Below are 13735 nucleotides of genomic sequence, written 5' to 3'. Positions count from 1 at the left end.
CCCCCTACCCCCAACAGCTGTCCTCTTTTTTTGGATCTGGAAATATGGTAACCCTACCTACTGTGTGCAGGAACAGACCATCCCAATGCATAGGAAGACTAGCAAGTGTGGCAGAAGACCAGCTTGACTTAGCAGGGAACTCTTCAGGGAAAAGAGGAAGCTTGTAAGAAGTGGAAACTTGGACAACTTACTAGGGAGGAGTACAAGAATATTGCTTGGGCATGCAGGGATGAAGTCAGGAAGACCAAAGCATAGTTGGAGTTGCTGCTAGCAAGAGACATGAAGGGTAACAAGAAGGGTTATAACTATGTCAGGAGCAAAAGGAGGATCAGGGAAAGTGTGGGTCCCTTACTGAATGGGGGAACCTTATGACAGAGGATGCAGAAAAAGGCTGAAGTGCTCAATGCTTTTTTTGCCTCATTCTTCACAGGCAAGGGTCAGCTCCCAGACTACTGCACCAGACAGCACAGTTTGGGGTGGAGGTGAGAAGCCCGCAGTGGGGAAGGAATATAGTTTCGGACTACTTAGAAAAGCTGGACATCTACAAGTCCATGGGGCTGCTTGGGATGCACTCGAAGGTGCTGAGGGAGTTGGCTGATAAGTAGGGATTAAAAAAAAAAAATCCCCAATTTTCAGATTAAAAAAGTAGCCCAAAATCCACATTTTTCTGTCATTAAAATGAAATTCCACTATAAATATATATCTATATAATAGTGGTGTGTCATTTTTCATCACAGAAAAATGTGGATTTTGGGTTACTATTTTTAATCTGAAAATTTGGGTTTTTTGTTTTTTTTTTGAAATCAGAGAAAACCAGGATCCCTGCTAATAAGATTGTAGAGCCACTGGCCATCATCTTAGAAAACTCATGGTGATCAGGCAAGGTCCCAGATGACTGGAAAAGGGCAAACATTTAAGAAAGGGAAAAAGGAGGATCTAGGGAACTACACACCAGTCAGCTTCACCTCAGTCCCTGGAAAAAGCATGGAGCAGATCCTCAAGGAATCCATTTTTAAGCACTTGGAGGAGAACAAGGTGATTAGGAACAGTCAGCATGGATTCACCAAGGGCAAGTCATGCCTGACCAACCTTACTGCATTCTATGGCAAGGTGATTTACTCTGTGGTTACAGGAAGAACAGTGAATGTGAGGTATGCCTTGATTTTAGCAAGGCTTTTGACATGGTCTCCCACAACATTCTTGCAGGCAAGCTAAGGAATTATGGGCTGAATGAATGGACTATAAAGTGGAGAGAAAACTGGCTGGAATATTTGACTCAGAGGGTGGTAATCAACGGCTCGATGTCTAGTTGACAGCCAGTATCAAGTGGCGTGCCTCAGAGCTCAAACCTGGGGCCAGTTTTGTTCAGTGTCTTCATCAATGGCACAGAGCGCACCCTCAGCAAGTTTGCAGTGATATCAAGCCGTGGGGAGTAGTATATATGCTGGAGAGTAGGGCTAGGATTCAGTGACCTAGACAAATTGGAGAATTGGGCCAAAATAAATCTAATGAGGTTTAACAAGGATAAATGCAAAGTTCTGCACTTAGGACCAAATAATCCCATGCACTGGTACAGGCTGGGGGCTGAGTGACTGGGCAGCAGCTCTCCAGAAAATGACCTGGGGGTTACAATGAACAATAAGCTGAACATAAGCTAACAGTGTTCCCTTGTTGCTAAGAAGGCTAACGACATACTGGGCTGCATTGGTAGGTGTGTTGCCAGCAGGTCAAGGGGAGTGATTCTTCCTCTCTATTCAGCACTATAGTGGGACCACAACTGGGGTACTGTGTTCAGTTCTGGGCCCCTCACTACAGGAAGGATGTAGACAAATTGCAGAGAGTCTAGCAGAGGGCAACAAAAAGTGAGGGGACTGGGGCACATGACTTAGAGCAAGGATCCTGGTTTTCTGTCATAAAAAAAAAAAAATCCCTAATTTTTGGATTAAAAAAATCTAACCCAAAATCCACATTTTTTCCATGATTAAAATGAAACACCACTTACATATAGATAAGGTTCCATGCTTATGAGGAGAGGCTGAGGGAACTGGGCTTATTTTGTCTAGTGAAGAGAAGACTGAAAGGGGATTTAATAGCAGCCTTCAACTACCTGAAGGAGAAGTTTGAAAGAGGATGGAGCTAGACTCCTCTCAGTGGTGGCAGATGACAGAACAAGGAACTATGGTCTCAAGTTGCAGCAAGAGAAGTTTAGGTTAGATATTAGGAAGAATTCTCACTCAAAAGGTAGCAAAACACTGGAACAGGTTACTCAGAGAGGTGGTGGAATATCCATCCTTGGAGGTTTTTAAGACTCGGCTAGACAAAGCCTGGACTGGGATGATCTAGTTGGGGATGATCCGGCTTTGAGCAGGGGGTTGGACTAGATGACCTCTTGAGGTCCCTTCCAACCCTATTTTTTTTTTTTATGATTCTGTGATTCTACATGCATTTGTAGTTTCTAATGTAGTGGGCATTTTTTTGGGGTGGGCTAGGAAAATGACTAGAACACAGTGCAGTGCCACATGTACATGCTTGACCTCGCTCTAAAGGTGCTGCTTTGGGTACCAGAAAAAAAGAATCTTTGTTAATGCCACATTCTGCTCAGGTTAATGTACCCTGTTTCTGTCTTGAATATCTGCACCCACCACTACACTGTTTCATGTCTATGTAGTCTTTGTAATATCTGGCCTACAGAGAACAAACATGGGCTTGTTAAAAATCAGTGTGATTTAGCGTGCTTTAAATTTAGCCAAATCTTTAGGCTGCTCTAATCTCAAAGCGGGCTGAATCAGCCCCCAAACAGCCTCTAAATAAGAATAAATGAAGTTGCCACATTCCTGCTCTGCCATCTTCTGTACCACATGTGCCTTATCTGGAATGAATGATTTGGCTAATGATCTCCAAAGTATGGATTCTCAGGGTGCATAGGAGAAGAAGAAAAACTAAGAGAGAGAGAAATGCCTCCAAATCAGAGAGGTCAGATCTAAATAAGCAATTCCTCCAGAAGCAGTGTTATTGGATTTTGGCATTCTGGTTTGGGCCTACAATAGGAATAGGCTTGTGCCATGAGGTTCAAGGCCCCGACACGTGCAGGTAAGGGTGCAGTGGGATGTAATTCATGATCCACACAATCACTCCTGCCATGCCACATGTGCTTGGCAGGAGGTGCAATTGTTGGGTTGCACATTAGATCTCATTGTCCCTAACTGTCAGTGCAGGAGAAGCCTGGGATCATGATCCCAGGCTCTCCCTGCACTGACTGCCACGGCTGTGAACCCTGCAGCTGATGGGGCTCACAGTGAGGACAGTGGGGAGAATGCTGCCACCTCTGTGAGTCTCATCAGGTACAGGGCACGCAACAGGTGCAGCACTGGGAATGCTGCCACCATTGTGAACTTTGTTAGCTGCAGGGCTGGCAACAGATGGTGCACTACTGTGGCTGGGAGCCCCTCAGTTGATGGGGCTCCCAGCCACAGGGGAGCATTTGGTCACATGCTCAATTAGTGGGGTGATTAGAACAAGCTACAAAGGTATTACACTTTTTTTGTAGAATAACTTTGTAGCTTATTGCTCATTTTATCACACCATTAATTGGTTGAATGTGTAGCTGGGGCACAACTTAAGGTGTGATGGACTGATTAATCATGGCCTCACTCCTGACCAACAGCAGCCTATTCCCCAGACCATGCTGGTGCTCCTCACTCCCAACCTACAGCCTCTACTCCCCCATCCCTACTGACACCTCTCACTCCTGACCTGCAGCCCCCTGCTTCTGACCCACAGTCCTCTGCCCCCCTGGTGCTCCTCACTCCCAAGCCACAGACCCCTCCAGCCCTGCTGGTGCCCCTCACTCTCAACCTGCAGACCCCTGCTTCCCTCAGCCCTGCTGCCCATGCAGCTCCCTGCTGCCCCTGAAGAACTCCCCTACCTCCTTCCTTGCTGGAGTGGTAGGCACCTCCCCTGCCTCCCTGTCCTGCTGCAGCCCTGGTGCTGGCCAACACTTGCCCCCTTTACACAAACACACACAGACACTTTCGTCTCCCCAAGCCTCGGCCTTACTTGCATGCAGGTGCTGGGACTTGTGAGCAGATGCATGTGATGCCCCTTCCCAGCCCCAAGCACCTCTGGGCTAGCCAGGAAGTGGCAGGAAAGACTTGGATGCTGAGCAGAGGCAGAGCAAAATCCTGGACATTTGTTGATATTTAAAAAAAAAAACCCAAAATACTCAGGAGGACCCCAAAAGAGGACATGTCTTGGAAAACTTGGATGCATGGTAACCCTAATAAAGACCCCAGTCCTGCTACTGGAAATGACTGTTATAATCTTCACAATGTAGATTATTGAAACCAGAAGATTTTTGTTATATCTAAGCCACCTTTAGAATGTACCAGTTGAAATAAGAGATGATGATAAGAAATAAATGAACGTATTTACCATGCACCAAACAAAAAGCACAGAAAAGAAGTGAAACCCTTTTTTCTTTCTTATATTTATTTTTATATTGATTTTCATTGGAAAAAAAATGTTAACAGAGAATACAAAGAGTAAAAAGGCCCAAATAACATGAAAGAGAAATCATATACAAAGAAATCTGTCTTACAATTGACATGTGAAACCCCTTTAAACAAATACGGGATAAATCAGTAAACCTTTCAAAGGAAAAAACTTCCTTGCTTCAAAAAAATGTGTTAGGGGAAAGTGACCTGTTAAAAGAACAGATTGGTTAAGATGAATATATATTTTCTTTAAATCAAAAATAGCATATAAAAAGTGAGTTATTCTTTCTGAATAGCTACTAAATGGAATACACTTTCTGTGCAAGGAGGTTAAATTATTTGTTTATCAGAGTTCTGCTGAACTTGGAGGGTTAGACAGAGAACAAATACTTCAAAAATTATTTGTGATTTAATAGTGCCTGAGGTTTAGTGGAAATGCATGGGATGATGTTACCAATTCTTCTGAGGCATGGAAAATACTTAATTTTGTAGTGCTCAGAGAGACCATTGAAAGAGAAGGGAGCTGGAGGGGTTGCAATCTTTCTCAGGAAATGGGAGTTGAGAAATAGCGTTATGGCAGGAGGTAACAAGAATTTAAAGGGACAAGGCCAATTAACACTGGAGTCAATGTAAAATGGGACAATGGACTGTCATTTACTCAATGAGAATTGTGTCAGGCTGGAAGAAAGAAGAAAATTCTAGGAATGTTTGGAATGGCCATTTAAATACTGAAGCACGAGGACTTTACTTCAATAAAAAAAATACCAAATCCTCAGAACTGTGAACATTTATTGGCGTTAATAATCCCTCAGAAAACAAATGGAGATCATGGGATATGATGGGGGGAAAAAGAAAAGGAAAAGCAAAGATCAGTTTGCTAGATTGGTGGATTTAGTTGTTAATTTTGCATTTAATTTATTAATTGCTGCTGAAATCCTAGAAGCCTTTAGATGCATGACAAAAAATATGACATGTTATTTGATGAAGATTTAAAAAAAAATCCAGTGTAGCACAAGGCGAGATAATCAGAACACTGGATTTAGATGATTAAATAACTTCATACTGTGGCAACAGAGAAATGAAATGAATTTGTAAGAGCTCAGTGGAGATATCTTATAGCTCTTAAACAGACATGCTTTTTTAGTGGGATTTAAAAAAAAATTATATAATTTTTCTATTGCTAGTTGCTGTAGCAGCTACGTACTTTCAATGCATAAAATTAAAACTTAAGACCAAGAACAAAGCAGAAGCCGTTATTCCAGAAGCAAATAGAATAGATTAGGTTTGTGCTGAGGGTGTGAATTCCAAGGACTACGTCTCAAACAATGCACAGATTCAGACAGTATGTTTTAGTGACACACGATGTGGAAAAGGCTGAAGTGCTCAATGCCTTTTTTACCTCAGTCTTTACAGGCAAGGTAAGCTCCCAAACTACTGCACGTGGCAGAACAGTTTGAAGTAGAGGTAAGCAGCTTACACTAGTGAAAGAACAAGTCAGGGACTATTAAGAAAAGCTGGACATGTACCAGTCCATGGGGCTGGATGTGATGCACCCAAGGGTGCTGAGGGAACTGGCAGATATAATTGCACAGCTGATGGCCATTATCTTTGAAAACTTGTGGCTATCAGGAGAGGTCTCAGATGATTGGAAAATGGCCTAGAACCTCAATCAGGGTCTGTATTCAAAATATAGTGTTTAACTGTTGTGTCCCTGAGTCTTCACTGGCCCTTTCTTTTTATAAGAGGAACTAACTTTTACTATTCAAGTTTCTTTTTTTTAGAGCCTCAGCTTTGGTATCAGGTTGTTATGCATGAATCTCAGCTTTCATTTTAAGACGGAAGGAAATCTCTGCTTGTGCAGAAGAGCTTGAAACTGTAGGATCTGTGTGCGATAGAAGCCAAATAAAAAGCACCCCCCTAACATATACCTTTTTTGTAATTATAATTTTTATTAATTCATATTATAACTGCAACAGGGGCTCGGGCAGGAGCCCTGTTATTTGGATAAAATTGGGCAGGGTTGACCTGAGGATGAACCCTGCCAGGTGAAGGGACTTACACACCAGTAAGGGGAGCAGGCGATTAGCCTGCCAAAAACAGCATAAAAGCTAGCGGCAGAAAAGACTCTTTGCCTCTGGGCACTAAAAGATGGAAGGGGAATGATCGAGATTGTGCCAGAGAAGATGCCAGTAACCGAATCTGTGACCCCAGAGGACACCGAAACTGAGGGACTCTAGAGCGCAGCAGGTCAGGCACGAGAGAGGGCACTTACCTGGGGAGTTCAGTCATACTGGTGAGTCCAAAGAAGAACGAGGGCTCCACGACGTGGCTTGGCGGTGGGCGGGAGAACCCCGGGAGTGAATGAGGTGTCTCAGGGTGAGACAGACAGGGGAAGCAAGCACCAACCCCTGTAATGGCCGGGACTGTTCCAGTACCATAGGGGTTGGCACGGACGGTGAGGGAGCAGCCAGGGCAGCTCCCGGCACAGGACACTTACAAAGAATAGAGGTGCGGTGAGCACATACCACTAATGAGGTAATTAGCAGCAACAAGCGGCTAAAGTAACTGATTGACAAAAGGGGAAACTTTTGTATCTATAACCAGGGCTCCCTTCACCAGTGAAGTATTTGGTGAAGCGATGGGTGCTATTACGCTTGTAAATGTATAAGAGAATAAACTAAACCCTTTGAATACATAACATCCGGATGGCAATTATTAATCTCAAACATCAAAGGAATACTGATTCCCTTCCTTTTCTTCTTCATGCAAGATGTGGCAAGAGAGTACAGGGGAGAAGACATACCTGAGATTGCCCAACCCACTCAAAAGAACACTAAAATAAAACCAACAATAATTAAAAATAAACTAAGTAAAATAAAATAAAAATACAAAACCAAGGTATTACAAAATAGATCACTAAACATAGATACTATAAATTTAGTAAAGATTAGGGGAAAGGGGGAGCTTGACATTATATACATCCAATTAACAAATATTCATATACATTTAAAGGATACCAAGCCACAAACAAATACATTTATAAACTTAAACAGAAAATTCATATTGCACCATATTTCTTCATACTGAGCCCAGTTATGTCTATTTGCATATGTAATCTTTTCCATTTACGTAACATGCATAAGTTCTTTTAACCATTTGGAGAATGCAGGTACACTGTGAGTTTTCCATTTCCTTAAATTTATCCAGTTAGCCACCAAGAATATTATAGCTAGCCATTTTTTCATAGGCACAGATAATGGTTATGAATCCATAATCCCCAATATTTGTAAGTCTGGCAATGGTACCATGTTAACTTTAAATATCTTAGAATGTGGTACACATCTGCTAAGCCAAAAACTAGTAATTTTAGGACATAAGAATATCATACGACTAAGAGACCCAGACTAGTTTCCACATCTCCAGCAATCATCATCTGAGGCTAGCCCTACTTTAAAAGTACACATTTGGAAATCTCATGAGTTTGGAAGTCTGACTCATGATTTTGTATTAGTTGGGGTTTGGCAATATTGTGTAAGTGCTGATGCACTTCACCACATTCTGCTCCTACTCCTGCTAATAATAGGCGTTACAAGAAACTAATGCAATTGCCATTTTATGATCCTTTAAATTTTTTCTTTGATATGTCCTCGTGACACATTTTTATTTGTATTGCTATAAATAGGATTTATTTTAACAAGACAATAAAAGGTGAAGGATCATACCCAAAATTAATGGGACTATTTGTGTGTGTCAGAGCTTACCAGCTTGAGTAAAGGCAGATCAGTCTAGCCCTCTGTTACTTACAGAAACATTGGCAGGCAGCAGAGCAGCCTGCAGGTGGCTGCACTCCCAGTCAGTCACAACTGCCTGATTGGTAACAGGGTCCAGCTGCCTGTTACAAGAACAGGGCTCTTGAGCAGTGAAGCCGGAAGTTTGCTAGCTGGAGCTGCTGCTCATATGTTGGAGGTATAGGGCAGGAATTATGGGGATGGCTGGAGGTTCCTGGTCCTGGGGCATCACCTAAAACTACACCCTGCTGGATGGTGTGGTGGGACTGCTGGTGGTGGGGCAGTCTTCAGGAAATGCCACACCTGTGCCTCCCCAGTGAAGGGCTCCAGAAAACCTCAGTCCCTGCTGCCTTGCAGGTGACCCTCTGGAGGGGAAAAGCTAGGGGAGTACACCCCAAAGACAAACCAAGGGCCCAGGCTCACAGTGGGGCCCAAGGCTATGCATGTGAGGGGACCTGAGGCAACGCCCAGGATCACAGTGAGTCCTGAGGTGTATAAAGGAGCTGGGTATGCAGCTTCAGTGGGGTGGGGCCCTAAGCCAAGAGGGTACCGGGCTGGGCTGGGAGCCCCAACTGATTGAGTGAGAGCCCAGTGTGAGGACACAGAGATTGCAAGCCCCACTGTGAGGGCAAGGGAGTGTAAGTCCCAATGTAAGGCACTGGAGTGCGAGTCCCGGTATGAGGACACTGGATTATAGGCCAAGTAAGTTGAGGCCCAGTGTTAGGCCATGGATGCCATCTGCAAGGCATGGGACACAGCTCAAGAGAAGGTTCAGAGCCGTGTATAGGCCCTTAGCATCAGGGAAAGAAAGTGGACAGCCTCCTGCCTTGTTATCAACTTTAAATTGTAACAAAGGCATGGCAGTTGAGGTAGGCAGGTGGCTAGCCCAGAGACAAGTGGGCAGGCCAATGACTCAGCTGGCCCTGGGATGCCCACTTGTTACACCCTTCAACTGCCCTCTCAGGCTGCTGAGCCTCTCTGGATTTTCCATCTGTCTGGGCCTCAAGCCCTAGACCTATTTGTTCCAAGGCCTTTGTCTATTCACCCTCAGAAGATTGCCCTTCTCAGACTCTATGTGACCACCCTTTTGGGCATTTGGGGATTACTGTGCTCCCCTGAAGGTGTTGTAGGACTCCAAACACCCCTCACAGTCTCTCCAAACCACTGGCTGTTTCTTCTAGTGTCTAGTCTCCCCTGGGAACCGGATCCGCTTAGTCTGCCCAGTCACCAGACCAAACTGAAACCAAACACAAGCCCTTCTAGCTATAACAGAATCGTTACCTCAACCTGGGTCTAATCAGTGTGAGTCCATTGTCCTAGCTGTCTGGGCCAATGTAAGGCCAAACACTCACAGTCTGCTTCTAAGTCATAGGCACCACCACAGAGCTCTTCCCCACTCATCCTCCATGGCCAGACTGCCTGCGCTGGCTCTGCCTTATATCTCTCCTGGGGTCCTGCCCCCTTCTGGCCAGGTGACTCTCCAGGGCTGCTTGCAGGTGCCTGCTAATTAATTTCATTAGTTGGTTGCTAAGGCAACCCATTTGCTGCTGTGCCCATCCTGCTCTGCAGTGCTGTCTCTGGTTTGCTGCTCTGTTAAAGTGACAGTGTCCTAGGCTGTCTGTCACAATGACACAATCATCAGTGTACTGATGACCAGGGATCCCAGTTTTTTCCTGATAAATGATCTCCAATTTTTGGATTAAAAAAAGTAACTTAAAACCCATTTTTTCCATGATTAAAATGAAATGCCACTAATATCTATATCTATAGTGGTGTTTCATTTTGATCACAGAAAAATGTGGATTTTGGGTTACCCAATTTTCAGATTTAAAAAAATATTTTTTTTATCAGAGAAAACCAGGATCCCTGCTGATGACCAGTAATGGAGTTGTTGGTTATTTTGGATTTAGAACATAACCAGTTGATGTTAAGGAAATTCCTGTCCATGCAATACTAGATGCTGACTCAGCAAGGAAGCCTATTGGCAGTGAGATAAGGAAGAGCTGTGATATAGATGGAAAAGGATGTTGGTGCAGTCACTAGCTCTTGCTTGACTACAGTTCTAATAATGAAAGGTGTTGTTTCCAAGCCATTGTTTAGATGGTTGCTGTTATGTCATCATGAAGGAATCTGATGATGGTAACACATTTTAACAAGCATCCATATCTCATCCGAATCTTCCATAGGGCCTCTCTTTTGATTGAATCAAAAGCCTTAGTCAAATCAATGAAAACCATGTAAATATATTGGTGTTAGTTGTGGCACTTCTGCAGCCATCAAGGAGTCAACCCTTTGAGGTCCAAGGATGGAATAACACTCTTTAAAGACAGTTGCACCAGCACACAGTGAAACAAGCAAATTCAAGAGCTTCTGAACTGAGATTGTAATGTCAAAGATATTCCATAACACCCTATTAAGTTTTACATCACAAATTCATCCACTTATCTAGAGGCTTTGAAAGCTGGTAAGCAGATAAACACGGAATCCTGATGGAATAACAGCTGAAATTTATAAACAATGTGGAGAAAGTTCTTTGAAAATCTGAAAACATGAACAGATTCCTAGTGACCAGACAGGATACCAAAATGGTTACCATATTCAAGGAAATAAAACAGATTACAGCAATTATCAATGGTATTGCATGACTGTTCATAGCTGGGAAGAGCCTTGCCTGCATTATCATCAATAGACTCATCTTTCTCACTGAGGAGATTCTTCTGAGTCCCAATGTGGTTTCAGACACTGGGGTACCATTGAATGGTACAATTAAGCTTATACATAAATCTTTCATGATTGGGGCCTTAGTTTTTAAGTCACTTCTAGCAGCCACTAGACTGTTTTTAGAATAAGATTTGGTTCACTCTGAGCATGTCTACATATGCTATTAATGCACTTAAGGTGCAGTAAAATACTGCACAGTAATTTTTCCCTGGGAGTGTGCCTACATGTGTGCCTGTTGGGAGCATATTTGCTTCCAACAGGAACAGTTCAGTACAAGATTATTCCTATCCTGCTCTTCCTGCCTACAGCATGCTGGGGCTTCCCCTGGTGCCAGCCCCAGGCTGCCAGGGGGCACTGGGGTCAGGCCTAGGCTCCATGGGGTGGAGGTGCCTGTCCACACTCTGCTGTCTGGGTTGACTAGAAGCAATTTGCTCCCAGTCAGATGTCTACACATGCACTACTGCACAGTAACTATTGCATATTTATGATAATATTAATGCTGTATTTACAAGTAGTGGCCAACCATGCAGTAAGCTAATTTACTGTACAATAAACACTGTGCACATGTAGACGGTGAAGCTTTACTGCACAGTAGATTAGTCTCGTGTAAAGCAGTAAAGCATCTCATGTAGACATGCCCTCTGGCTTTCACCATCTGGCCAAGAGAATTTAAGATTATCATGAAATAATCATACACTAGCAAATACCCAGTTGGTGTAAAGTGTTGTTTGACTCGTTGGCATCACGATATGGAGATCTGATAATTTATAGTAGCTGAGGATCTGATGCCTGGGTTTAATGGAACCAAAGAAAGCAATATAACACACTAAAAACTTTTACAAAAGTTATGGAGAACCTGTACATTTTTCCTAAGCTACATGGAAATGAAATTATTTTTATAAAATCTTAGCAAGTAGATTGTGCTGAGCTGTGTAATTCACCTCAGTTATTCTCTCAGTCTCAAATGTTTATCAGCCAATCAGAATGCTCTTCCCAGCCAAAGAGATTTATAATGAAAAGTCAACCCTAATTGAATTTCTTCATTAAGAACACCATCAAAAAGATACAGAACACCTTATAGCACCTTGTTTAAATTAGATTCATTTTTCTGATTAATTATTAAAAGGAAAGTTTAAAAAATCATAAAATCTTAAGTGCTATTAAAAATTGATTAGGAATGCATTCTTTCATTGACACAGTTTGTATTTTTTTAATTTTTTTCATCAAAGCTAATACATTTGAATAGCTGTCTCAGAGGTTTGTAATCATTTGGTCATCAGTCAATTAATCACAGCTTCATAAATATTGATTTCAGATTACATTTATTTTTCATTCTTGAAAGGTATTTTTTATTAATTTACGCTCACTCACATACATTGTGGTTTATACTGAAATTATTTTTAAAAGTTCTATTAAAAATTCATTTGAGTAGCTAGCGGGTGATGCAGTCACTGCATTCTGCCACCTTTTGGCAGATTTATGCCCCCATCCTGAGACATGCTGACCACCCACAGCTCCCATTGATCAGGTTTGCTAATTGGTACATCTAACCTGTATGAGCCTGTTTCATGGAAAACCTACAGGCCAGTCTCATCCCAGGCAAAATAAGTTGTTAGAGAACACATTAAGGGCCTGATTCTGTAGTCCTTATGAAGGCTCCATCACCTGAATCTGCACTACAGGTATTTGTAAGGAGTATTCCTTTGAGTAAGTGACTTGTAGCCTTGGCACTGACTTAATAGCTATTGGTTGAGCTACTTGGTTGTCTTGTAGTTAGATAAGGAGAAAGGTACATTTTTAGTATCTAAATGTGGAGCTTCCTGCTGATAGCCCATAGTGATTGTGCAATGTAGATAGTTATATTTAAATCACTTTCTGTACTGTTGTTTTAACCTTTTTTGCTGTTTTTTAAGTTTTCATTTAATTGCAAAATAAAAAAAAAATGTGTATAGAGGTGGGATAGAAATTACGTGGATAACATACTCGGAAGCTGATCTGAATTCTTCATTGACCTGCATAGACTCATCCCATCCCTTCCACTGCAGACTGCTTACTTGATTGTGAAGCCACTGAAGACACATCTTCTGTCACAGCCAGAGTAGTATGGTGATACAGCTAAGACCCTTACTCTTTCTTCCTTTCTAGTTAAAGCATTTGATAGAGACCAATCACGATCCCATGAAATCTGATTTTGAAGACTGGCGTGAGCATGCAGCACCCATCTCTTATGTATCTCTGAAACCCTCCTATGTTTACTTACGTTATCTGAAATAAAGATCAAAGATCCAGCTTTCATTAAAAAACCACATTTATTCTGACACAAACCTCTGTCCAGAAAAACTGAGATTCAGGCTAAAATCCTCCACAGCATTTTGTTCTTGTGTGCCCTATGCGGACTGTTTTAGTGGAGTCCTGTTAACCATAACTACATTGTATATTTTTGCTGGGATTTAAGATATGGGATGAATCACTTTTGTGAATATTCATGTGCTGAAGACTGAAAAAACACTGTTCCAGGTCCTTGGATCCAAATTAGTTTTCAGAATCCTATTCTCCAAACAACATATACAATTCACTTACCATTTATTTTTCTGAAATGCCCCTATGGAACTTTCTCGTTTTGGCATAACTGTAAAATGGAGATGGGTGGAGGGGTTCATAGTGGAGTTCTAACTCATATTTTTATGAGAGGCAAGAACCCTCGTGGTTGCTGTCTTTTACTGGACCAACTGT

General features: G+C 42.4%; 1 long non-coding RNA gene across 1 annotated transcript; it reads right to left on the bottom strand.

Moving 5' to 3' along the window:
* Positions 1-690: 690 nt before the first annotated feature.
* On the bottom strand, positions 691-12695 carry LOC109306122. The gene is made up of 3 exons (XR_002099863.1): positions 12683-12695; positions 7498-7592; positions 691-703 (listed from the first exon to the last, which is right to left on the bottom strand). It is a non-coding gene; the product is annotated as an uncharacterized LOC109306122 (long non-coding RNA).
* Between the last annotated feature and the right edge of the window lie 1040 nt (positions 12696-13735).

This window comes from Crocodylus porosus, unplaced genomic scaffold (assembly GCF_001723895.1).
Source record: "Crocodylus porosus isolate Cpor-Errol unplaced genomic scaffold, CroPor_comp1, whole genome shotgun sequence".
NCBI classification, from domain to species: Eukaryota; Metazoa; Chordata; order Crocodylia; family Crocodylidae; genus Crocodylus; species Crocodylus porosus.
Note: the sequence above shows the minus strand (reverse complement) of the source record. Positions and strands in the feature narration are given on the sequence as shown.